At 31.9% G+C, this 27,714-nt stretch overlaps 2 pseudogenes across 1 annotated transcript; one reads left to right on the top strand and one right to left on the bottom strand.

Annotated features, from left to right (window-relative positions):
- Positions 1-592: 592 nt before the first annotated feature.
- LOC145932884 (uncharacterized) lies at positions 593-18,884 on the bottom strand (annotated as a pseudogene).
- A 6,949-nt stretch (positions 18,885-25,833) lies between these two features.
- LOC145948396 (thioredoxin-like protein 4A) lies at positions 25,834-26,759 on the top strand (annotated as a pseudogene). Its single transcript, XR_014427350.1, has 3 exons — positions 25,834-25,926; positions 26,094-26,230; positions 26,548-26,759. The product of XR_014427350.1 is annotated as a thioredoxin-like protein 4A (transcript).
- The last annotated feature ends 955 nt before the right edge of the window (positions 26,760-27,714 follow it).

The raw sequence follows: 27,714 nt of genomic DNA, 5'->3' as shown, positions 1-27,714 counted from the left end.
TAATGCTATCAAGGCAAAATAGTAGAATATGTCCCGCTGGTTCATCGTGTCGTCCCAGGGGTCCGAGATCTATTAATCCCTCGATGAGATCATATTTTCGGCTGTATTCTTCAAATTTTTTGATTGACATCTCATCGAATTTTAAACAGCAAACTCTTTGAGAAGGTGGTAGTTTGGACAAATTTTCTCGAATTTTATAAAATATTTCTTCACAAAAACCTGGTCGAATTTCTGTTTCAGATATCCAATTTCTGACGGAAGATTCTGATGGAAGATTTAGTCCAGCCTTTCTCATCCGTGAATATCCACTTGCGGAATAATAAAACATTTGTTTCGCTAAATCTTTTTCTTCTTTTGTGTATGCTTTTTTTCCCTTATGTAGTTGAAGTTTTATCATAGTTCTCGCAACTGGTTTCAGACATTTCTTTCCATCTAAAAATTCATTTATACTGTGTTTGCAAACGTTCTTGTTTTTCCGGATTTCAATATTGCGATTCAACATAGCGCGCATATTTTTTTGTTTTCTCTTCCTCTCCATAAGAAGTTTTTTTAGACTCAAATTTTCTTTTTTTAATTTTTCTATTTCGGAGAATTAATCTTTTTTATACATTTTTTGAGGAGCAGACTTTTCTTGCGGTTTTTTTATTCGCTTTTTTATCATATTCGCTTTCACTTCTTTCTGCGAGTAATTATCCAAAAATAGTGGAAGTGGATTTTCATTATTAAACCACTCATCGTCTGCGAAGTCATCTCCGAAATTGCAGAAAAGTTCTTTTCCGGAAGGGTAACATCTCTTATGTGTCGCCATTTTTATTATGGCTACTTCTTCATTTGTATTGTTCTTTTTGGCCTCTTCAACGTTTACTTGAAAATCGGTATGCGTTTCGACTTCCATTAGAATGCAGTCTTGATTTCCTGAATGGTTAACATTTCCTTGTACAATATTTTCATTAGTTTTGCCTTCTTCTGTAATTTTTTCAACATTATCTTTGACAAGATATGGAATCTCAGTATCCTTTGGGCCCCATGGTATGGGGTTTCTTCTACTATGTAACTTCGTACAGCTTATGAAATCTTCTTTATTAAAATGGTCTGCACATAATCCTGCCTTTTGTATTGATGCCGGGGACCACTTAAGTAACTTTTCATTACCTGTTTAAACATAAATCTACAGTTTATACACTGAAAAAACATCACGCATTTCAATAACACCAAGTAGAAAACAAATACGTAAAAATATTTTTTAAAAGCTTAGAAAGCATTTTTTAAAACATTAAAATAATGAGTCACTTTTTATTTATTAAAAAAATTTTAATTTTAACATTGAAAAAAATGTTTTTTAGATGTTTGAAGAATAATTATTTTTTACTTAAAAAATTTATTTCACATTTGAAACTCCCATGATTTCTTTTAATGAAAAGACATGTTTATACTTAAACAATATATTTTTAATATTTAATGATTTAATGAGATTTCAGCAAACACACAGGCACGTGTGTGCATGCGTGCGCGCATGCGCGCGTGTGTGTATGTGCTGAAATCTCATATGTATTAAATCATAAATATTAAAAATATATTGTTTAACACACACACAAGGAAAGAGAGAGAGATCGCAGTTGACTCTTTACCGATTTTGATCTCCTTTTTTATGGTGAATCTGTATTGAATTTAAGTTGATCCGTGTTCGAGCTTTTCGTCCAATGCTTGTAAATAATATTTTTTTATACTGGATATTTAGAGAAATTTTCATGTTTGTTATAAGGTCTAAAGAAAGACACAGTTTCAACTAGTACCGCTGGTGCAGCGGGAGAGCACAAGAGTAGTAATTGTGGAATCCCAGGTTCAAAACTTAGGATGGCATAATTTTTTTTTTTTGTATGTGTTATATGTATTATTTATTACGTAGACATAAATATTCAACATATATTTATTGTTTTTTAGATATGCATATCTTTATATATTTAAAATGTATAAAATAATCATAATATAAATAAAATAGTTTTACAGAGAAATATTTTTAGAAATATTTTTACTTTTTAAAAATTCATACATTTTTTAAATTTTCTTAAATAATCTAATAATGTTAGAATACACACTTTTTATAATTTACGGAAAACATTCGGATTAAAAATTTAAAAAGTGTATGAATTTAAAAAAAATAAAAATATTTCTAAAAATATTTCTCTGTAAAACTATTTTATTTATATAATTATTATTTTATACATTTTAAATATATAAGGATATGCGTATCTAAAAAACAATAAATATATGCCGAATATTTATGTCTACGTAATAAATAATACATATAACATATATCAAAAAAAAAAAAAATTATGCCATCCCAAGTTTTGAACCTGGTTACTACTCTTGTGTTCTCCCGCTGCACCAGCGGTACTAATTGAAACTGTGTCTTTCTTTAGACCTTATAACAAACATGAAAATTTCTCTAAATATCCAGTATAAAAAAATATTACTTACAAGGCGCATTGGACGAAAAGCTCGAACACGGATCAACTTAAATTCAATACAGATTCACCATAAAAAAGGAGATCAAAATCGGTAAAGAGTCAACCGCGATCTCTCCTTGTAAGTATAAACATATCTTTTCATTTAAAAATTCATGGGTATTAGAATGTGAAATAAATTTTTTACATATTTTGAACATTATGTAGAAGCTGGGCGGCGGCGAGCCTAGATTGCGTTAGAAGGAAACAAGAGGAAAATTTCACTTGCAGTTTACACGTATACGTTTATGTGAAATTTCCCCCTTGTCCCCTGCTCGCCGTCGCTGTGCAATTAAAGCCCAGCTTTTGACATCACTACATAGTGTACTTTAAAAAATTGTTAATTAAATTTAATTAAAGAAAATTACTTGAAATTTGTAAGACAGCCGTTTCTTTATTTTTCACAAAATTCAGCTTTCTTTTATTATCATCAAATATTTTTGGTATTTTCAAGAATTTTGTATTTTTACTTACCGCAGTTTCTTATCCAAATGTCAAATCTTTTATCACTCTTCTGTGGAAAACGAAACAATTTACAGTTCTCTGATTTGATATTATTACAGTTTTTGTATGCACATCTGTCGAATATCGTGATTTTCTTCACATTATCGTTATCCATTTTGATCCACGAAAAATACCTGCAACAATCGAAAACAAACCGCCGGCCGCGAACGAAAAACGCCGAGAAAGCACGCTATCTCCGCGAATTTCCGCGAATCTCGTGATTTTATCGAAACTACAATTTCGTTAAAACTGTAGATTCGTAAAATCGGATCACAGAGCACACACACACACACACACACACACACGTCACACTATTCACAATATATTTCAATAACAACGATAAAAAATCGTTAAATATTGAAAATCGCAAGCGAAAGCACAATGGGAATTCGTGAGACACAGTCGACGTGGTCACTCGAGAACGCCAGAAGCTTGTGAGCTCGCAGCGACAAGTAAAAACAATTGCATATCTATTTCATTGCGTTCATTTGTTTAAACGCTTTAATTTTTCCGACGCGGCGACGATTTCGCCTCTTTAATATATTTTAAATCCTATCTTTTAAAGGTCCTGTTTTAAAGATCCTTTCTCTCCGCGAACAAAGTTCGAAAACATGGGTTATTTAATTTTTATACTTTGTAATTTGTAATCATCGGTAATTTCAAGAATTTTCTGTTTGAAAATTATTAATTTTTTATTGCCAATTTGTTTTTTTGCTTATTTTCTCACAGACTTTATTCCATTGCACTTTTGCTTGCGGTTTTCAGTATACGATTTTTTATCGTAGTTACTGAAAAATATTATTGTGAATTATAACTTGTGCAGTGATCCGAAGAATCTACAATTTCAACGAAATTGTAGATTTTTCAAAAAAATCACGAGATTAGCGGAAATTCGCGGAAATTGTGTGCTTTCTCGGCATTTCCCGTTCGCGGCAGGCGGTTTGTTTTCGATTGTTGCAAGTGTTTTTCTTGGATTAAAATGGATAACGATAATGTGAAGAAAATCACGACATTCGACAGATCTGCATATAGAAACTGTAATAATGTCATATCAGAAAATTGTAAATTGTTTCGTTTTCCACAGAAGACTGATGAAAGATTGAACATTTGGATAAGAAACTGCGGTAAGTAATACAAAATTCTTGAACCAAAAATATTTTATGATAATGAAAAAAGCGGAATATTATTAAAAAAAAGAACTTAAAAATTTCAAGTAATTTTCTTTAATAAAATTTAATTAAAAATTTTTAAAGTACACCGTGTTGAGTAAAATAAAATAATAAATATATAATGTGCAAAATATTTAAAAAGATTTATTTCAATCATGATTTTAAATAAAAAAACATTTTATGTTTAAAAAATGTATTTTTAATATTTAATGATTTAATATATGTAAAATTTTATCTTTCTCTCTCACACACGCGCGCGCGTGCGGGTGCGTATGTGATAAAATCTCATATGTATTAAATTAATACATATTAAAAATAAATTTTTTTTTAGTATAAAACAGGTCTTTTTATTAAAAAAACATGGGAGTTTTAAATATGAAATAAATTTTTTAAATATAAAAAATAATGATTTCTCATCTAACAAATATTTTTTAATGTTAAAATTTACGTTTTTTTTTATAAATAAAAATGACAACTCACTATTTTAATGTTTTTAAAAATGCTTTCTAAACTTTTCTAAAAACATTTTTTAAAGTATTTGTTTGCTACTTGGTGTTATTGAAATGCGCGTGGCGTTTTTTTTCAGTGTATAAACTATGTAGATTTATATGTAAACAGGTAATGAAAATTTACTTAAGTAATCCCCGGCATTAATTAAGGAAGCAGGATTATGTGCAGGTAACTTTTTTTTTAAAAGGAAGATTTTATAAACCGTACAAAGTTGCACATTAGAAGAAATCCTCATACATGGATCCCAAAAGATATTGTTTCTCATCTTGTCGAAGATAAATGTACAATTCATTACATGTGATCCAGACAGAGCAAACAGAACAGTTTTTAGCAACTGAAAAATTTCTTTGCGACACACGGCATGTGAGTGGGTGTGAGCAGGGAGCAAATCTTTCACCTCTCATTCGTCTCATGATCAATTAGCCTGGGGCTTTATATTCTCGAACAATATCGTATACGATATTTCATGAATATCACTCTTGCGCAGGTTTTTTGTATCATGTAATAGCTGCGCAAGAGTGATATTCATGAAATGTCGTATGCGATATTTTTCGAGAATACAAGGATTCGCACCAGGGGCAAAGTCTGTTGGTAAAATCAAAGGAGTTTAGCCTGGACTCGCACCAGGGGCAAAGTCTGTTGGTAAAATCAAAAGAGTTTAGCCTGGACTCGCACCAGGGGCAAAGTCTTGTGGTAAAGTTAACGGAGTTTAGCACGGACTCAAACCAGGGGCAAAGTGTGTCGGTAAGGGGCAAAGTCTGTCGCACGGAAATGCCGGTCTCGCCTTTTCCAGACCATTGGCTATCTGTCTATTAATCTGTGGTCACGTCTCCTCGTCCTTTCTTCCCGTTGCTCCATATTATTCCACCTTCCATAAAATCCTTTCTACTTCGTTCTCATACTCACCATCACCTCACTCAACTGCTCCTGTATTCCTCTATCCGTCTCTTATTTCCTTCTCCTCCTTCTCACCCAACAAACCACCTTTTTCACATCCCAACACGGAGCACTACTTTCCGCCTGTCACTACCTCAGCGGCCATCTCCCCTCCCATCTATTAATCTTTAAATATTAAATGTATTAATACAATTATAATAAATTATTTTAATGTTTTAAATAATTTTACTGATTTTACTAATTTTACTTATTTAATAATAAAAATTAGTAATAATTAGTAATAATTATCTTCACACTATTATTATCATTAACATTATCGTAATAATAATAATTATTATTATCAAAATTATCATCATCATCATTATCATCATTATCACTGCCAATATCATCATCATCATCATCATTATTATCATTATTATCATCATCATCAATACTATCAATACTATTAACATTATTATTACATCAACATCATCAATAATATCAACATCATAATATTATTATTATTATCATCAATTCTCATTACATCAGAAATATATTTTTTTATGTACAAAATTGTTACAAATAAAATATATTTAATTCCAAGATTAATATAAATATAATACCTTAATATAATACATTAAAGTTACAACAATAAATAACATTTACTAATAATATATCAATAATTCTATATAACATATAATAATTCTATATTTTAATATAATAATTATTTAATAATACAAACTATACTAATTATAAATATTAAATGTTATATATTTAATTATAAAAGTAGTATATTAATGCTTTCTTGTTTGTCTTTCTAAACCGACTTCCTTGACCGCATTCCCAAAACAATAATAATAAATATTAATATTATATCTTCTTAATATTAATGTTAATATTAATATTAAATCTTTCAATTTTACCTATACATATACATACATACCATACCTACATATACATATACATATACAGGATGTCTCACAACCTCCGTACAATAATTTATTAGCGTGTTCTAAAGGTAAAATAGAGTAAAAAATTCTAATACAAAAATGTTTACGGTGTAATAGTTTTTGAGTTATAAATATATAAAATCAAAGTTTGTTAATAATATCGCATAGAACTCACGTGTTCAGGCCCGTAACTACACATACACGCGTACCGATCTGTTATTGATTTTTTAAAACAACAACATAAAATCAGCTAAAATATAGATTTAAAAAAATCAACAGATGACAGATCGGTATACATGTATGTGTAGTTATGGACCTAAGCGCGCGAGTTCTACACAATATCATAGGCTATAACTCAAAAACTATTACAGCCTCAACATTTTTGTATTAGAATTTTTTACTCAATTTTATCTCCAAAACACTACGTTAATAAATTATATTGTATGGAGGTTGTGAGACATCCTGTATAAGATGGTCAACGTAAAATTTTACAAGCTATTTTTTAAGATATTAACCTCAATTTTTTTTTAATTAAATGCAAAGGATAAGATGCCAGAACATTTAAAAGATGAAAAAAATCTTGGAGGACACTTAAGAAGCAAAATGGACTCTTCATTTTCTAATATCTTTAGTAATAATAAAAAATAGCTTATAACATTTTACGTGGGTAACCCTGTATATGTACTTACGTACATGCACATATTTCTTTGTTGCATATTTTACAGTTTTTAAAATGTAAAACTTTAAATATAACAATGTTATTTAATATTATTAACGTAATATTATTACATTGAACAATTATTACCTAATATTTTATCCGTTCTTCTTTCAAACTTTTGTCCCCTTCTTTTCCTCTCTCTCCCTTTCTCTCTTTTCTTCTTTTTTGCTTTTTCTTTTAATTTTTAATAAATCTTCTCTTTTCCTTCTCCTATTCTCTTTCTTTCCTTTTCTCTCAACACTTCTTTAATTATAAATAAAACGTTTATATATATTTGCAATAATATATATATACAATTTATTACATTTATAAACGTATATTACATATTATATACTTTATTAATTTCTATATTTTATATCAAATATATAATTATATTATAATTAATTTAATTTATAATAAAAATAATTATATATTTTAATACAAAAAGGAATAAAACAATTAATACATTAGTATGTAATGAGATATATAAATAAAAAATCATTAATGATTTCATATTTTATAATTAAATATGATCATCTTATTAATGCAATATTAATTCACATTCATTAATATTGCACACAATATAATTTGATGTACATACAAAAACTCAGTAGGAATGTAATTTTTCCTCTCCTTGCACAAAAAGAAATTACCTAATATTTTATCCGTTCTTTTAAACTGTACTTCTTTTTCTCTCTTTTTCCTTCTATCTCTATATCTCTCTCTCTCTCTTTCTTCCTCTCTTTCGCTTATTCTTCCTCTTCTTTAATTTAAAATAATTTTTTTTTCCTTTTCTCACTCTCTTTTTCTCTTTTCTTTTCAGCTCTTCCTTAACTGTAATAATTAATTTTTCTTTAATAATTTTAAATATAATAATATTACAATATTATTATTAATAATATTATTAATGTGTAATAATATTATTACATTGAATAATATTATTACTTAATATCACAAATAAAAATCCGTTTTTCTTTAAATTTCTGCTCTCTCTCTCTCTCTCTCTCTCTCTCTCTCTCTCTCTCTCTCTCTCTCTCTCTCTCTCTCTCTCTTGAACGAACAAATAAGTAATAAAATAACTAACTAAACTATTAAATAATTAAAATATCAAAATTATATAAAAATAAACATATATATACATCCCCTTTTTTTTTCTCCTCTTACGAGAACTCCCAGAGTTATTTTTCAGTAAGAACTCTCCTTGTCCGGTTATTTTATTGTTCGCTCTCGTAGTGGAAAATCCAAGGAGACAACCCTCGCGAACCGCGGCTAAATTGGCGCGAAACCGGCGTAATAGGCGGTTGAGGAAAGCGTTGGGTCGGAGTCTGGCTGCGGGCGAAACCTTCGGCTCCTTAAATAATATTAATACACCGACACACATGGACACAAATTTTATATATATCTATTATCGTTTAAATTATTGTAACCACTAATCGGGACCCTATTTAAACAATAACTCTTTCCCCTTTCTGCCCCGATTGAAGACCTCCGTATCTATGTATCACCCGCGACCCATACACATACACTCACACTTTCATTAGCGAACGTCTCTGATTATTATTAATATTATCATTATGTATAGAATTTCGTTTGCTGCGTTATTAGAAATAAATTTATAATTGTAACGTAAATGGTTTCAGTTAATTTATATCCCGTTCCCACTCATTCCCGTAAACCGAGATCGCACAAGGTCCCATCCTGCGCAAAAGAGATTAAATTCTCTTGCCGAAAAGGGACCACCGAGCGAACGGCCCTTTAAATAGAGTAAGAGCGACCCTTGCGGTCGTTGAGCTATTTGGGCCCAGACGTTCGTTCGACTCGAACAGACGTGCCGCATGCGTTTGTTCGAAAAGATAAATTTAGTTACGTCCTTCCTTTCGACTCTTCCTTCCTTGAGTCTGGACGTAACAGAAGAAACACACTGATATATATTTCATATGGATACTTAAATAATATAATAACTTAATGCAAGTAAAATGAAAATTATAAAATGTGACAAATTTAAAAAAGTTGTAATATAAATTGTGCACTTACCAAATACAATTTCACATAGTTTTGTGTCAGAAAACTTTATCTTATCGCCTTCTGATCCGGTCCAACTTATCAGCTTAGCAAGATCATTTGAAATAAATTTAGACAAAATGTTCCCTGTGACACTGCGTTCTGAGGGGATAGATAATGCGCCAAAAGCACTGGTACATTTAGAAAAAAGCTGATCTCGCTGTTAGGGCACAAAAAGTGATTATCATGATTGCTTAGTAAATTTTTAATATGCATTATACATATTAATTAACATCACATGGAACATACCATAACTTCATAATTAATACGATTAGCTGCTAAAAACGTTTCCATCTTTTGAAAGTCCTTCGTTGTCTTCAGTGGAATAGATGGAATATTATTAGAAGGTATCATGGATTTAGCATGATCTGGATTGACAGACCGAATAATGATTGCTTGATTAATAAGCACTGAATCCAACTTTTTGCTAATTTCCAAAAGTACTGTGTTGCTCAGCTTAATTTCGTTGTGACAATCTTTGCATCTAAAATTATCTAATAAAAGAAAAACATATTTACTAAGAACCTGCTAAGAAAAAAAGCCATAACTATACTTGAACCATAAACACAGGTAAATACCTTTATTTTTAAAGTTAAATAAATAACGAGGCTCCTCTTGTAACTTTGTTTCTTCATCTTTGTTAAAAATTGAATGAGTTTTATTTTGATCAATCTCCGAATTCGATGATAAAGAGAGTCTTCCTCCAAAGCTTGCACTAGAAGTGATGGTCTGTATTGAACATGATGGGTTTTGAGAGGAACATGAAGATTCCTTATCATAAGTGTTTATCTGAGGATGGAAATGAAAATTAAGTATTTATGAATATCATCATTTGATATAAAATCAGGTGCAGACATTAACGAATTAAGAAAAGAAGTGTTAAGTACCTCAGAGATTTTCTTGCTTGTAATTTTATGGATCCTTAATGGAAGAAAAAGTTGAAGAAGCTTTACTACTCGAAAATGTTGCATAGTTTTTGCTTGGCACTGACACAGACTTTTTCCGCCTAGTATAATCCATTTTTCGCCATTTTTCGTTCTTTTTGCAGATAATACTTGGAGATTGGTCACTGCAAATCTTTTGCAGTTGCTTTTGTTTTCGTTCACCTTGGCTGGGATTATCTTGGAACTTCTTAAGGAAAATTCTTTTAAACTCAAAATTTTCCTCGACAGGTTGCTTTCTGAACATTGTCTCACTCTCTTTATCTTGTATTTGATGCATATGCTCTTTAACTGCATTCAAAACGTCAGAGTTCACCTGAGACAAAATCTTGAAGTCGCTCTCATCATCACTATCGCTAAGTTTTCTAACTTTGCCTTTACGAGGACCTTTTTCTTTTCGAGGTGGCATATTGTTCTCCTTATCTTCACTGTCTTCATTAGATAAGTCTACGTATCGCCTTGGTGGCTTCCTTTTTCGTGGAGCATCATTTGCCTCTGTTTCAAGTGATGTTTCATCCTCAGCTCTTTTCAAACCTTTAACTGGATCATCATACTCACCTGCAGTAACAACTGTAAGAGTAATAACAGTTTCAACAGATTTTCAACTATATAGCGCTATTAAAGAACAGTTATTTAATGTAATAGTAATGTTAAAAAATTCGATTAGAACTTAAAGCATCAGCTTAAACTTGCAATTATCACAGGAAAGAAACACAATAAATAAACATTTTATATTTACTACATACAACTTAATTTAATGAAGAATAGATGAAAAGAAATTGACATATCATATTTAATAAACTTACGGTATAAGTGAAGAATTGATCCTTTATGAAGAGGCCAATGAATGTTAGGTACAATACAATTTTTTACAGCTCTCTTTAAGTGTATAGATCTTGATCCTTTTTCAGGCCAATTTTTTGGAGGCCAGAACATATCAGTAATCTTATCGTCAGGCTTGTTAATCCATGTAACAGGAACTACTGCGATTGTTTCTCCTTCTTCTTGTTCCTCTCCTATGAAGGCCACTACGGCATACTGGAAAAAACAATAACACACATTATAAACACATTATAAAATAAAAAAATACAATTAACTTAAAATCATATATACTCAAAACAGTGCACAAATGTCAAAGTACTATATATAATGCTCAACAAAGAAATGATATATTACACAAGAACGATATAAATGCATAAATATAAAACATATAAATATAAATATAAATATTTAATATTTTAAAGAAATATTTGAATAACATTCTTGAATGCTTGATATAATTAAGATACTTTAATAAAGTGAAGAAAGAGAAGTCATACATTTTCATGCAAGACAAATCAAACAAATTACACAAACAAGTTTGACAATAAATTTTTAAAAAAATATAAATACTTATTCGTAAATAAATGTATGGGAGAGGCTCACTTGCGCACAGTACAATTGCACACGTTGCAATTGCACACCGTGCTATTAGACACATAAAGTTGCGCACAGTTCTTTTGCCCACAGTTCTTTTGCGCACCGTGCTGGTAGGCACCCCTTGGGGGCGAAGCCCCCCCCCTTGCACCCCCCCCCCGCGCGCGTGTGTGTGTGTGAATAGAGCATGTGTCGCGCATTTTCGTGTCCAATTGCACGGTGTGCAAACGAACGGTGCGCAAAAGAACTGTGGGCAAAAGAACTGTGCGCAACTTTATATGTGTCTAATAGCACGGTGTGCAATTGCAACGTGTGCAATTGTACTGTGCGCAAATGAAGGCTTCTCAGATATATACATTATATATATATATATATTGCTATAAACTTCAAACACACATAAAACATTAATATATATAGTAAATTCCAAATAGAAATGTTACTTTATCTCAACAAGAATTGATTATTTTTCAGAGAAATCTTAATCACAAATCAGAGGTAAAAATAGAAATGTAAACCATATCATAAAAAATAAACTAGATTAATATCTAATGTCGACTATGTAAGACAGTAGTAGAAAACAACAATAACCATGTAGCATATAACAGGTACATAAACAGACAATAATCGCACAACAGAACAAACCTTACCCTTATCAGTAGTCATAATATACCACAAGAGCTGTGCGCAAGAGGAATACATAGATATGACCTTATATTTTCAGGAATAAGAATACATATTTCATAATTGTATGATTCATCTCCCAGGATCTAACTGTTTCATCCAGTTGGGAAACAAGAACGATGCCAATCAAGGATGAGTCCATTGGATATTGATAATAATTATTTTGTGTCTGAAATTTCTGTCCACGTAGGATCACTACATTGTCTTCAGAATAAACAATATTTCGCAATAAAACCACTGATCCGTCCTCAGTTTTAAAACAATGATCAGGAGCAACGCATCTCAATATAAATTTATTGCTTGTAAGCATTTTATAGTGTTCCCCTTGAACAGTTTCATTGGGATCAATATGATTTCCTTTCAACTGTATACCCTCAATAATATTCTTCGGCTTTGACAAGTGTCCATTGGTTTCAGCATCTCTTCTTGCTAATTGTTGCAAAGGGTGATATCCTGATTGTAATGATTGCTTGATTGTCTTCAAATAATTTTCATATGGAAACGCACTAAATAAGTCCAAGAATCCATGTTCATCGTATTCATCAGCTAGATGAATAAGTCCATGCACATTAAACACAATAAAATCACGGCTGAAGACATGGCTACTAGATTGTACAAATAAATTCAAAAATTCTCTAGCAGCATTTCTCATTGCATTATTCTGCGCGAGTGAAGGAGAAGCTAAAATATAAATGCTACAATGGAAGAGTAAGAAAGTGTAATATATTCTGTTAGGAGTATGATCCTTCATTATTTTAATACCATCATATAGTAATAAAAATCTTCTAAGCTCTGTACCCTTAAGATGAGCAACCTTCTTAAATCGATAAGGCTTTCGGTTGAATTCTCTGGGAATAAACTGTCTAATCCATGCTGAAGTATTTTTAAAAGCTTCTATGTTTTCATCTATTAATTTGCCTCGGTTTCTTGTTTCTAATAATCGCATTAAAAATCTCTTCATCACACCAAGGCACACAAGATGAAGATATTCAAATCTAAATTGGGATACCATTTTAATATTGAGTCGCTCTTCTAATGGTGATAATCCTTGATGGTGCTCAGGATTTCTTCTGTCAATAAATGATTGGTCTGTGCGTTTCTGTCCATTATTCAAATAAACCATCCTGTTATGGTACCATTTACCTTCAATCTCACATTTTTCACAAGAAAATAATCCATTATGTCCAATGGTGCATTTCACGAAAGATCTCGCTGGAGCATCACAAATGAAGTTATGTATAGACACATCATAAATATGATCATTAACTTCAAAACCATTTGTGGAAAGTTCCTCCATCTCTTTAATAAATTCTTCTAAAAATTGTTCTAGTGTTGAGGGCTTTGACTCTCTCTGTACCAAAATAAACACTAATAATAAAAGGCTCACAAGTCTTGTCAGCCAAGGATCCTAAAATGGGCCAAAAATGTAACTTTCCACTTCTATCCAAAGGCAATCCATCTATGCTGATATTCAATCGTATTTGTTCATGAGTATCTAAATATTCTTGAGTCAAAAAGGAATCAAGATTTTTTTTTATTCCCTTGTACCACACATGCCCGTTATCAACCTCAGACATACTGTCGTGGTCTTAAGTGTATTCAGTAAGGTTACATATGTCTTTGGAAGTTCTGGATGCACTTTGCGTAAAAGACTCAACAAACTGTTCACTTTTCTTTTTGAAACACCACAAGAAGCCCATTCTGTCAGAGCCATACGTAAGTAGACATCTTCATCAAACTCACTCTCAGTGATATCCTCCATGGAATCCTGTGTATTTTCTGTTGACCAATCTGCATTATTGTCATCACTTGAAATGTCGTCCTCAGATTGACTGTCATCTTCTATCTGCTCTTGTTCAAATTGTTCTTGTCTTTGCATGTCAACATCCGCATCCGCAACATTTGATTCTTTCAAACTTAAAACCTCTTCTTCGTGTACACTTGAATGATGAGATGCGTCGGATGATTCACTTGATTCATCATATTCTATTTGATGCAATTGCAATCTCAATCTGCGTTTATATTCCGCCTCAGCTCGCCTTCTCAGAATCCGCTCATGACGATTCTACATATAGAATCAAAATGCATTGTCATATTATAGAAATAGAGGCTACATATAATCTGCAATTTACAATATTCAGATATTCTGTGTGTGAATTTCAGTACTTTCAATAAATGACTTTAATACTACAAATACAGTGCACAATAATACAAACTATCTTCACAACAATCTTACTCTCTATCAATAAACATTTTATGACTTAATTACACATCTATATGAATTCAAAGACTATAACACTGCGTATTTATAAACATTCAGAAATAAATATAATTTCTTTTATAAAAATTTTTTTATAACTAGTGTTATTTACTACCTATATGTTATACATAAAATACGTTTATATATTTTTTTATGTAATATAAAAAATTATTAGAATATATAAAACGTACCATCAGAGAAAATATTTTCTTCACCAGTATTTATAGAACATCCATATCTGCTTTTTTGAAAAGTGCTTTTATCATTTGTAGACATTCATTTATCGACATCTATACACAAAGAATATATAAATATTAATAACACTGCGTATTTATAAACATTCAGAAATAAATATAATTTCTTTTATAAAAATTTTTTTATAACTAGTGTTATTTACTACCTATATATGTTATACATAAAATACGTTTATATATTTTTTTATGTAATATAAAAAATTATTAGAATTTTTTTTATTTTATTTGAGCATTCAGAACCTTTTTGGGTTATAATGCTTACTTTTACATTTCGTTTACATTGTTTACATCTTCGGGCGGATCTTAGATTATTTTATCGCAATGTGCAAAAAATGAGTAAAGCGCTTTACAAATACGTTCGGTGGGCGATGAAAGTAGAGTTTCGCACGTAAGGGGAAGCTGGAATCCTAGATCTCGAAGTTTCTTCAAGAAATCAGATCGCTGTCTATTGTAATTAGTACATTGCCACAATATATGGTTGAGATCTTGGAATTCCTCACCGCATTCACATCGAGTATTAGCAGTTAAGTTAATTTTAAATAAGGAGGAAGCCAGATTATAATGCCCGGATCTATATCTATTGATAAGCGAGATTATTTTCCTAGGAAGTGAGGTTTTGGAGAACCACGGTGTTCTTTTCGTGTCGAAATAATAAGTAAAATAGTGGGTTCCTTTGGTTTGTCCGCTGGTCGCAATTTGGGAAAAAGTGTTCTCGTGTGCGTTAGTTTTGAAGTAATCCTTCAGATCAGTAAAGGGAATTTTAATCGACGGATCTGGCAAATAACTTGAGGCATTCTTCGCAGATTGGTCAGCAACTTCATTGCCATTTAGACCTCGGTGTGCAGGAACCCAGCATAACTTAATTTTCCGGTTCAATGGGTTGTTGTTTATTGACTCGGTGAGCTTTTTTTAAATCTCTAGGATATAAGGGTTGGTTTTGACGCTGATTTTAGTGCTTTTGATTGCAAGAAGTGCACTTAGTGAATCAGTAAGGATAATGATGTTAACACCAGGATATTTCAGTGCTATCAACTGCATTAAGAATCGCGATGGATTCTGCGGAAAAAATGGAAGCTTTTTTATTTACACTGTTACATACGCTAACATCGAGATCCCCGCTAATACACGCTGTGCCTGTCGAGGAGGAAGTTTTGGATTTGCTGCCGTCGGTGTAGATTGCTAGCGCATTATCCTTTGCAATAAATTTTTTTAAAATGGACTCAGGTGTCGCAGATTTACTTAGTTTGGAGCCAAGCTCAATGTCAATGTCAAAATCGCTTACCAGTGCTGAGTAGTCGCAGGTATATACATTGTAATGTCTGTTAGCATATATTTCGCTAGTATCACGCTTAATTGTTTCAATACATTGTTACAAGGGTCGGTTAGTGAACTTGCGTTGGTATTTAATAGGTTTTTTGTTATTGTTCGTAATAAGTTTATCAAAGTTTTTAATGGTAGAGTGAACGAGAAGGCCTTCATTAGAGTATATTTTGGATAGATAGCATAAGCATAAGAATTTTGCTCGGTCTTCTATGGTTAGCAATTTGGATTCAGCTAGGAGTACGTTCGTCGGAGTACTGATGCGAAAGCCAAGTGCAAGGCGGATCGCGTTGAATTGAATTTTTTCAAGTTTCTTTTTAGATTCAATAAGCTTGGGGTAATAGACAAAGCAGCCATAGTCAATGATAGAGCGAACGAAACCCTTGTAGAAAGTTAAGAGAGTGTTAGGGTTTGATCCCCACCATGTATGTACCTCTTAAATACTTTATTATGTTGCTCGCAACGAGACTTCTTTTATGAACGTTGTTGACGTGGTTCCTAAAAGAATGTCTGTGGTCGAAAATAATACCCAAGAAGCGTACAGTATCACTAGATTTGATAGTTATACCATTTACTTTGATTTCGGAACTCCCCGGCTTAACTTTGCGTCGATTAAAATGAATATATATAGTTTTATGAGGTGCTAGATTTAGTCCTAATTTATGTAAGTTGTCGCTTATTATAGCGATTGACTTTTCCAGTAAGGCAGAGGCTGTTTTTTTGCTTCCTCGATTGTAATATAGCGCGATGTCATCGGCAAATTGGGAGACAGATACATTTTTTGGTATGTTGTCACAAATCGAGGAGACGTAAAGAGTGTACAAAAGAGGACTTAGTACTCCTCCCTGTGGTACTCCCTTGTGTACGCTTCTTGGGTTATCTTTATCAGAGTCGGTGTATATGAGCCTGTCAAATGTCAAAAATTTTATAAACTTAATTAAGTTGGACGAACAACCAACGTCAGCTAGTTTACTTATTAGAATTTCGCAGTTGATGTTATCGAAAGCTCCTTCTACATCGAGAAAGGCCGCAAACAAGTCTTGTTTTATACTAAAGGATTCTTCGATTTTTATTGAGAGATTGGTTAAATTGTCAATTGTGGATTGATCTTTACGGAATCCGGATTGGTTGATAGGTATTTTGTTATTTATTTCGAGCCACCATTGCAATTTATTTTTAATCATCGTTTCGAAGACCTTGCATGTACATGATGTTAAACTTATGGGTCGCACGCTTTTCCGGTCAGTTTTTTTAATAAAATGTACGAACGATTTTTTCCAGTCATCGGGATAAGAACTTGTCTGAAACATTTCATTGAATATGTCAACTAATAGGAGTTTGTATGTTATTGGAAGTAATTTAATCGTTTCATAATCAATTCCGTCTAATCCGCATGATGATCTGTTGTTTTTACTATCGAGAGCAACGTTGAATTCTCGGTAGCTGAACGTCTCGCTGAGGTCCGTATTTTCCTTACATACTGGAAGCCAGCTGGGATCAGTGGCTACCCAAGGTGGACTGATTTTATTAAGAGCGATGTTTATTTTATTGTTTTCTTGATGGTTTTCCGAGTTGTGCGAAGGGTTGACTTTTATCCATTTGTTTTTTAATATTTTAGCGGTCTGCCAAACATATTTAGGGTTTGCATTTACGTTTAGGTTTTCAGCAAATTTAACGAAGTTATTTCTTTTCTTTTGTTTAAGGATATACCTTGTTTGAGCGATTTGTTTTTTTAAATCAATAAAGTCGTTTGCTGACCGGGAAAATCTCCACTTTTTAAACGCAGCGGTTCTCAGTCTTTTGGCCTTGTCACACTCGGAATTCCACCAAGATACGGGATTACGATGTTGCGTGTTCTTAACTATTCTCTTTTTCGGTGTATTTAATATTAACGCGTTGCAGATGGCTTCAGTAAAAATTTTATATTTTTCGGAGGCAGTCGAGCGTTCGTATTCGAGAGTGAAGAATTTGTTGTAGCTAGATTCTAATTGATCTGATATTTTACCCCAATCGGTTCGTATAGATTTTAAATTTAAAGATTTCTTGTGATAAATGCTTTTTTGTGTAATATAGTCTATAAATAAAGGAAAATGATCGGAGCCCCAAGTGTCGTCGTTTACATTAACGTGAATTTTATCCGCAATGTCAGTAGAAGAAAACACGAGATCAAGATTAGATGTTACTGAGTTAAATGCAGTTACATGCGTTACAGTATCGGTATTGTGAAGACACAAGTCCGAATTGTTAATACTTTCTAGAAGTCTTTCGCCATTGGAGTCGTTTTTTGGACAATTCCAATTAGTGTGGTGTGAGTTGAAGTCCCCCACAAATAGCGTATTGTTACTATTTGCCATACTAAAAATTTCATCCCAAGTAGATTGAGGAAGGACTTTACCTGGAGCTCGATAACAAACTACGATATTTAGATTGGGATAAAGGTTGGTGACGCAAATACCTGCTAATTCAACGCATTGATCAGAACAGTTAAGATTTGCTATTTCGGTATAAGCAATGTTGTTACGTATGACGAGAAGGATTCCGCCGCCGTTGGCATAGACACGATCTCTTCTGAAGGTCTTGAAGCCGGGAAAGTTGAAGTCTTTGACTTTATTGTTGAGCCAGGATTCAACGCAGATGATTATATCATGATCACGGATGATTTTCGCGAACTCTTCTTTTTTGTTGGCTATACTCCGTGGATTCCAGAACATAATTTTGATATTCTTATCGCAGGTGTTCATATTATCCTTATTTCTTAGAAGAAGGTTTTATGACCATGTTCGATTATTTTAGGTGCCTAATGAAGAATCGCTCTCATCAGTTTCTGAGATGCATACTAGACGGCGTAGTTTCTTCGTGAGCCTTGTACATCTGCTTTTTAGGGTCCTGTCGTCGGTGTGTTGGTGTACAAGAGTGAGCATATTAATGAGACCTTCGACATTGTCGGTGTACTGCCTTGCTATTTCATTAGTATTGGCTTTGCCAAAAGTTTCGACCAAGTATTTTAGAAATACTTCATAACCGAGAGGACATGAATTCGTAGGATTTTCAATCACTTCTCTGATAGGACTCAAAATCTTTTCGATTTCAACGGTATAGTTAGCTAGGTCTTCGTTGGCTGAATTTTCCTTTAGCTGTTTTTTCTTTTTAGGGGGTATCTTGAAGCTGTTGTTTTTTTGTTGTGAGATACTGCTTTCTCCATTCAAAACACTAGAAGGATTATCTGGAGATTGTTCATTTGAGTTATCAGAATTGGTAGACGGAGGCGGTGATCTTTTCAGATTGTTCGGTAATGGGTTTCCGGAATTTCGGACAATAGCACTGTTGTTAGTTTGATTATCTTCTGATGAGTGGGAGAGCTGAGTGAGAAGGCCTCTGTTGTGATTTATGTTGCTGGAAGAATTATTAGGACACGTTTTCGCGACGTGACCGCTTTGTTTACAGACAAAGCAGTTCATAGAACCAGAACTAAGATATATCCAATATGGTGTACCTTCGAAGGTAATTTGCATCGATTCTGGTAAAAGATTTTCGTCACCTTCTTGAATATAAACTTGTCGACGGAAGGAAAGAATATGCGCTCGCCCTGGTTTGGTGGCGCTTGCCCTTATATCAGTCATGGATGACACTATGTTTATACCTTTGGCTTTTAAGGCATCAATGATGGCCTCATTTTCGATGACTGGAGAGACGTTGGAAATGACTATCCTTTTATTTTTAGAGATGTATGGTCTGATAGAGAGAATATTATCCTTAATTTTAACTGTTTTATTCGCTAAGCTGTCGGCTATCAGTTGACTTGTTACAAAGCAGCCGACTCGTCCTTTGCATATTTTGGAGAGATACCTAATGTTGTTGATGTTGATCAGCTGCTCTAGCTCATCAATGTAGTCATCAATCGTAAGACCTTCGATGGAGTCGAGTATTACACCATGTTCATACTTTGGACGGGTGTTTTTCCCTGTGATGGCTGCGTAGGTTGAGGGAGACGGTTGTTGAGACAAACTTTGGAGAGGTTGTGCATCATGACTCCTGTAGTCAGAGGTCATGATCGTAGTTTTGTTGGAGTGTAGCTAGTCAAACTGCAACAGCAGTTTGATGGCTAAAAATTAAATTTTTTGAGACTAAGGCACAGCACTAAACAGTTATTGTGAAGACACTTAAACGCGTGCGCGCGCAATTGTTCGCTTGGACTGTTGATACCGCGACGAAACACGTCTGCTCGCTACGGTGTCTCGATCCGAACTGCAAATTATTAGAATATATAAAACGTACCATCAGAGAAAATATTTTCTTCACCAGTATTTATAGAACATCCATATCTGCTTTTTTGAAAAGTGCTTTTATCATTTGTAGACATTCGTTTATCGACATCTATACACAAAGAATATATAAATATTAACAACACTATTTACTACCTATATGTTATACATAAAATACGTTTATATATTTTTTTATGTAATATAAAAAATTATTAGAATATATAAAACGTACCATCAGAGAAAATATTTTCTTCACCAGTATTTATAGAACATCCATATCTGCTTTTTTGAAAAGTGCTTTTATCATTTGTAGACATTCTTTTATTGACACCTATACACAAAGAATATCTAAATATTAATAACACTGCGTATTTATAAACATGAGTTATGATTTTGTCATATAATTGCCATAGTAAGATTACCAGTTACATATAATTATACTGACCATAAGTTATTATATTTCTATTAGTAGAGAGAGAAACTTTTCCGAATAATTCATTATCAAAATTAATAATTTGCGACTTATTGTTAGAATTAGGCACAAAATGTTCTATTTGTGGAAAACAAGGTAATATTTTTTTATTTTGAGGCATTCGATTTTCTTTATTTTCTTTCAAAAGAACATCTTCTGAAGAAGATGATATATTTCTTTTGGCATTATTCCGTCTTCTTTTTTTTCTTTGTTCTTTCAATTCATCAGATGAAATTTCACTATTTTCTAAATTAGATGTATCTTGTGCTACGATCAATTTTTCCAAGCCTTTTTCATAAGTCTCTAAAATTAAAAAACAAAATAGAAATAATAATAATTAAAAATATCTGTATATATAGCTATATATATAAAGATATGCATATGCTTGAGAAAATACAACATTTACCTGCTTTGCCAAAGATTCTCTTGATTGGTAATTCTTCCCATTCAAATTCTTCTCGTGGTATTTCTTTTGTTATTATAGCCTTATTTATGCGGAATTTGGTTTTGAAATGGCCGGGCCATATACACGATTGTTTTTCTGGGTTGAACCATATTGCTGGTATTAACTGTAGTCCGTCATTGAATTCAGCAATTATAAATCCATTATTATATTCGTTATCCCTATTCATTTTTCTCGGTAGCAAATCTGAAAAGTTTGTTGTATGTGTGTGTGTGTATGTGTATTTGTATATACAATAAATATGTTAATTTACAAAATTATACTCCATGGTTCAGCGGAAATATTGCAAATGTATTATTTGAATCATTTCTATAAGAAATTTTCCATGCTTTATATACTACATCTGTAATTGGCCAGCAAAAAATATCATCACTACTTGTGACCATCATTCTAATGTTAAATTGGCTAGATTTACAAGGTGTTTTATACACATCTTCTACATATTTAAGCTTCTTACCAACAAGAAAAATATTTTCATTATTGTCTTCAATTATGTTACAAACCAGAACACATAAATCATTTTTTAAAATACACCAGTTATTACTAAAACCTTTACAATTTATAGTAAACATTTCATTTGATATTTGAAGATATTGTGATGTAACATTGTGATCACTACATATTGGTCCATTTTTATGCAAATATTTACAAATGTATAATTTCTTATTATTACAATTATGTTTTAATGAGTCCATATATTCTATTTCCTTATATCTATTCATTAATTGTTGTAAAGGTTTTTCATTTTTTCTTATTTTTTTCTTTATGCTTGACATGTAATTTTCAAAACGAAAGGCACTGAATTTATCTAATGGACCAAATCTTCGAACGTCTGAACATAAATGTAAAAGATTATGAACATTATGTGATATGTACTGTTTACCATATAATATTTCAAAAGATAAGACAAAATTATTAAGTAAAGCTTCCGCATAATTTATAAAATTTGTATGACATATTAAATTTGGACGTGTGAGAATTGTGATAGCCACATGAAGTGAGATAAAATGATAATATAAATCTTTCTTTAATATATATCTTAATACAATAGGACCTGCATATAAAAGAAAATGACGAAATTCTACAGCTTTCCATAATTTAATATCGTTTATAGATCGAGGTTTTCTAACAAATTCACTTGGCGTAGAATTTTTAAGTAACATCAATAAATGTGATATTTTATTAATTGATCTTAAATTTAAACGGACAGAAAGTGGTCCTTTTGTCCAAAGAAGTAACATTTTTTTAACTACGCCTAAACATACAAGGTGCATGTAATCTAGTGGAGTATTACTTATAGGTAAAAAATTTGGAATATTATTGAATATAGTATAACCAGTTTGGAAATCTTTGAAAGCATTAATAGCAAACAAGTCATCTCTTCTTAAAGGATATGATTTTACTCTAGTTGGAAAACAAATTCTGTTATTTACATATTCCCCTTTAATCACACATTTTGTACAACTGTAAAACCCCATATGACCTTTTACGCACAATACAAATGATTTTGCAGGAGCATCACATATTAAATTTAACAATCTAATTTTGATAATATTGTCAACATAAAAATAACCTTCTCTTATTAATTCAATCAAATCATTTACTAAAGGTTGCAAATAAATATTAGAACATTCTGGTTTTTTATATCCAAAATACGCCCCAACAAGATATACAGTATTATCTTTTGTATTTGAACATGGAATAGGCCATAAAGATGCATGAGAAGATTTGGCTAAAGGAAGGCCATCGATATTTAAAAGTAAATCAATATATTTATCATTAGACTTTAATAACATCTTCTTTATAACATTATGTAAACCTAAATAAAAATATTCGCCTCCACATATTTTTACAACATCATTATTTTGTCGTGGAGTTTTCAATAATGTTCGCGTATCTCTAGGAAAGTTACAAGATGTATGTTTATGTAAAATTTTTAATAATGCGCTACAGGCGTTATGGGGAATATTATATGAAGCAGCCCACTCAGCTATAGCATTTTTGAATTTTTTATCATTACCCTTATTATTAACATTGATATTTACTACATTAGAATTTAACAATTTATTATTATTGTCTTTTTCATTAATAAAATTCTGGGGTAATTGATGAAGATGTGTATTCTCTAAAGATATAATACTGTTACTTTCAATATTTTCAATATTTTGAAGAGAACATGTTTGCAAGTCTGAATAATCTTTAATACAAAAATTCACTGTATCTGATTGTTCTACAATTTGTCTAGATGAAGACCCCGCAATATCTATACTTGTCTGATTTGCAATAATTCGTCTGACATGGCGTTTCGAAACAAAAATATTTTTTGTAGAATTACTCATATTTATTATAATAATTAATAGATATATATCGTAGGTATAATTAATAGATAATTAAGATATTTAAGTAAAATTCTCTCTCTCTCTCTCTCTCTCTCTCTCTCTCTCTCTCTCTCTCTCTCTCTCTCTCTTGCTCTCTCTCTTCCTCCCTCTTTTTGTCTTCCGCTCTATTCAAGGACTCACCTTTTACACGTCGCTCAAAATTTGTTTGTAAGACTCCAAAAAATCCGTGAAATGTAACTATACATATATCCAGATTAATTTACGCCGCACGATTTGTTTGTATGCCTCGTGCAACAATAGCCACGAACTCTCGTTCCCGTCGGTTAGATACGTAGTATATTACACCTACAAATATCGTTTCAATTTTCAGCATCGCGCATGGCATATATAGAATAACAAATATAAAGTAAAACACAATAAAAAAAAACATAAAATTAGCAATACTTACACAAATCGAAACGTAGTACACAGGTCGATCATGCCGTGCAACCACGAACTCTCGTTCTCGCCGGTTAGACACGTAGCATGTATAACCCAAAACTAACCTACAAATATCGTTTCAATTTTCAGCATCGCACATGGCATATATATAGAATGAATTATATATGTAATATAATAATTAAGGTATAACAAATATAAAGTAAAAAATACGGTGAAAAGAAACATAAAATATTAGCAATACTTACACAAATCGAAACAGGTCGATCATGCACAACTTTAGACAAAATGTGTATTCACTGTTGCTAGTTTCGGAACGCGCAACACCAAGTCGCGTAAAGGTGCCTTTTCATATGCAGCATGCTGCAGCAGCAAATCAGTCACGTGATAAAAATTTACTAAAGCATATTTGCTGCTCATGAAAAGCAGCTGCAGCAGCAGTAGCACAAAAACAAATTATAACTTAGAAATAATATAGCAGAATTGAGCTTAATTTTAAATTTATTTTTAATTTTGAGTTTAATAATCATACAATCAGAAATTATATCAGTGGCATAAAGAATGTGAGAAAACCATTCAAAAACATAATATTAAAACTTTGCGAAGACAAAAAATTGTAATTGCAGCAGCAGCTAGTGCAGTTAAATAAAAAAAATAAATAAATAAAATAAATAATAAAATATAAATTTAAAAAAATAAAAAATAAAAGAATGTTTAATTTTCCATCGAGCAATTTGAAATGTATATATGAAAGCACAAATTAACAACCTTTGTATTTTTGTTCTCATTTCAAGATAATAAAAATGCATAATATACATATAATATATAATATAATAAACAAATAAGTATAATATAATAAATATACATATACCTGACTCAATGCCATTTTTTGTTATGATGACGAGGAAATGAAGACTGTTGCTGTTGCGTGTTTTTGCTGCTTTGCTGTTCGTTCGATTGAACTTCACAGTGCTGAAGCAAAATGTGGTGAAATTTATTTTGCAGCATCTAGTAACAATTCTTTAACCAATAGCAACGAACTGCTGCGGCAATACGCTGCGCATGAAATGGTACCTTAAGGCTTCTGCACATAGGACACGGAAACGCGCTTACCGCGCGGCAAAAAGCTGTACGTTGATTGGCTATCGCTTCGCTTCTTGCCGCACGTCAAACGTTTCCGTGTCCTAGTAGCGCCACATACAACAGTATTAAAAGTTAAAAAGTTAGTAATAAAACATATACATGCTTCTGTAATGTTTTAGGAATGTTGTTGGAACATCAAATTAGCCTCATTGTGTATTGTCCGCTGCCGCCATTTGCGACTCGCGTCATCGTTGCATGCGCATCCAGCGCCTGTGTGCGCATTCCCTTCTTAGCTAACTATTGGCTCAGTGACAAGCGAGCGCTCCTCATTGGAGCTCGAGAGTCACGTGACCCGGAAAGCCGGGTTTCTGGCGGCGTGTGGCGTGTGCAAGTACAGGGGACTCGTGTTCGTGTTCCGGTAGTGAAGCAGAAAAGACGAAATTACGGTCGTACGCGTTAAGATAAAGATTAAGTAAGCGTCTGTTGCGTCAGTGAGACGTTTCGTGTTAAATAGACGAAGTCTAAGTACGTATTGAACTCGACTGGACTTGGTTTTCCTTGGCTGTCCTGTGCCTAACCCGCTCGACGTTTCTTACAATTGGGGATACCTGAATTTTACGCATTTACATATATATAAAATATTTCAAAATGTCTTACATGCTAACGCATTTGGAAAACGGTTATCAAGTCGATCAAGCCATTCTGTCGGAAGAAGATAGAGTCATGGTGAGTTTTTCTAACGTGATATATATTTTTTTAAATTATTCGATAGAGAAATAGAGAATTTTTGCAACACAAAGATTAATCCAAGAATTTGCACGCGTGTAAAATTGAAAAATGACATTTAAAATATATAAAATATTGATAAAATAATAAAATAACATTTTTCTTAGGTTATTCGGTTTGGGCACGATTGGGATCCAATGTGCATGAAAATGGATGAAGTACTCTATAATATTGCAGAAATGGTTCAAAATTTTGCTGTTATTTACGTGGTCGACATCACAAAAGTACCAGATTTTAATAAAATGTACGTATGAATTTAGCTATATGACCAACAATTCATTTTGTGAAGCGACGATTATAGCTAATTTACAACAAATTAGTTGTTTTAAATATAAATAATATAACGTCTACAATATAAGCAATATAAATATTATTTAGGTTATTTTAAATTTAATTAAAGGAAAATTTGAAATAAAAAAAGAGTAATTTTGAATAATTAAAGAAAAGAGGTTATTCATTAATTAATCTTAATCAAAATGAATTGTAATAATAATAATAATGATAATAATGATGTATAAAATGTAATGTATGATGTAATAATTGATAATATATTTTTTATAGGTATGAACTGTATGATCCATGTACGGTGATGTTTTTCTTCAGGAACAAATATATTATGATAGATTTGGGCCGGTAACAACAACAAGATAAACTGGATACTGGAAGATAAGCAGGAGATGATAGATATTCTTGAAACTGTTTATCGAGGTGCTCGAAAAGGTCGAGGTTTGGTGGATTCACCAAAAGATTATTCCACTAATTATCGATATTAATTTATTTAGGGTATAATACTTCGATATTTTTGTCAATAATAATATCGAAGTATTACCCCTAAATAAATTAATATATACGTTTATATATGAAAATGATCACATAGAATTGTAAATGTTAAGAAGATATCATTTGTCAGCGCAACAGTATTTTTTTTTTTTATTTTATTTATGACAAAAATATTTTAGTGATGTATTATATTAAATAGTAATGGAATAAAAATACAAGAGTAGTTTTGCAATATAGAATCTCGATTTTTACAAAATGAGTTTTTTTTATTAGAATATAGATTTTTTTTTAGGAAAACATCAAATTTGCCTCATTGTGTATTGTTCGCTGCCGCCATTTGCGGGTCGCGTCATCGTTGCGTGCGCATCCAGCGCCTGCGTGCGCATTCCCTTCTTAGCTAACTATTGGTTCAGCGACAAGCGAGCGCATACATTTAAATCCACATTACAGAAATATATCTTTATTTGAGAGATCCAAAAGCAACTCATCCTCCAATTTGTTAATTTGATTTGCACAATTTGTATGGAAACAGATTTTTGTAAAAGCCAGAAAAATGTCTGTGTGACATCTGCACTGCCATAATTCATATGTACTTGTGTATCCTTAGGAGAAATTGCATCTTCCATATATGATATCTTCTGCGTTTCAACACCTATCATAAATCCAAACATGCAATGAAACAGTGCATCTACATGATCTTATCAATATAATAAATGTAATAGAAATTATATTTTAATTTTCAAATTATTTGTTTAAATATATAACAGTTGATTAACAGAATTGTAAAGTGCTTGTGATACCTGCAGCAGAGACTCTTCCATTGCTTGCATCAATTCCTTCGTTTATAAAAAAACAATGTTGATAACAAAATCCTGTGTCCCCATATGTCACACTTGTTTATATTTATTAATATTACAGCTAATAGCAGAAAACAGTCTTTGTACTTTA

Source organism: Prenolepis imparis, unplaced genomic scaffold (genome assembly GCF_030444845.1).
Source record: "Prenolepis imparis isolate NDT839.2.m4 unplaced genomic scaffold, iyPreImpa1.0 SCAF_2, whole genome shotgun sequence".
NCBI classification, from domain to species: domain Eukaryota; kingdom Metazoa; phylum Arthropoda; class Insecta; order Hymenoptera; family Formicidae; genus Prenolepis; species Prenolepis imparis.
Note: the sequence above shows the minus strand (reverse complement) of the source record. Positions and strands in the feature narration are given on the sequence as shown.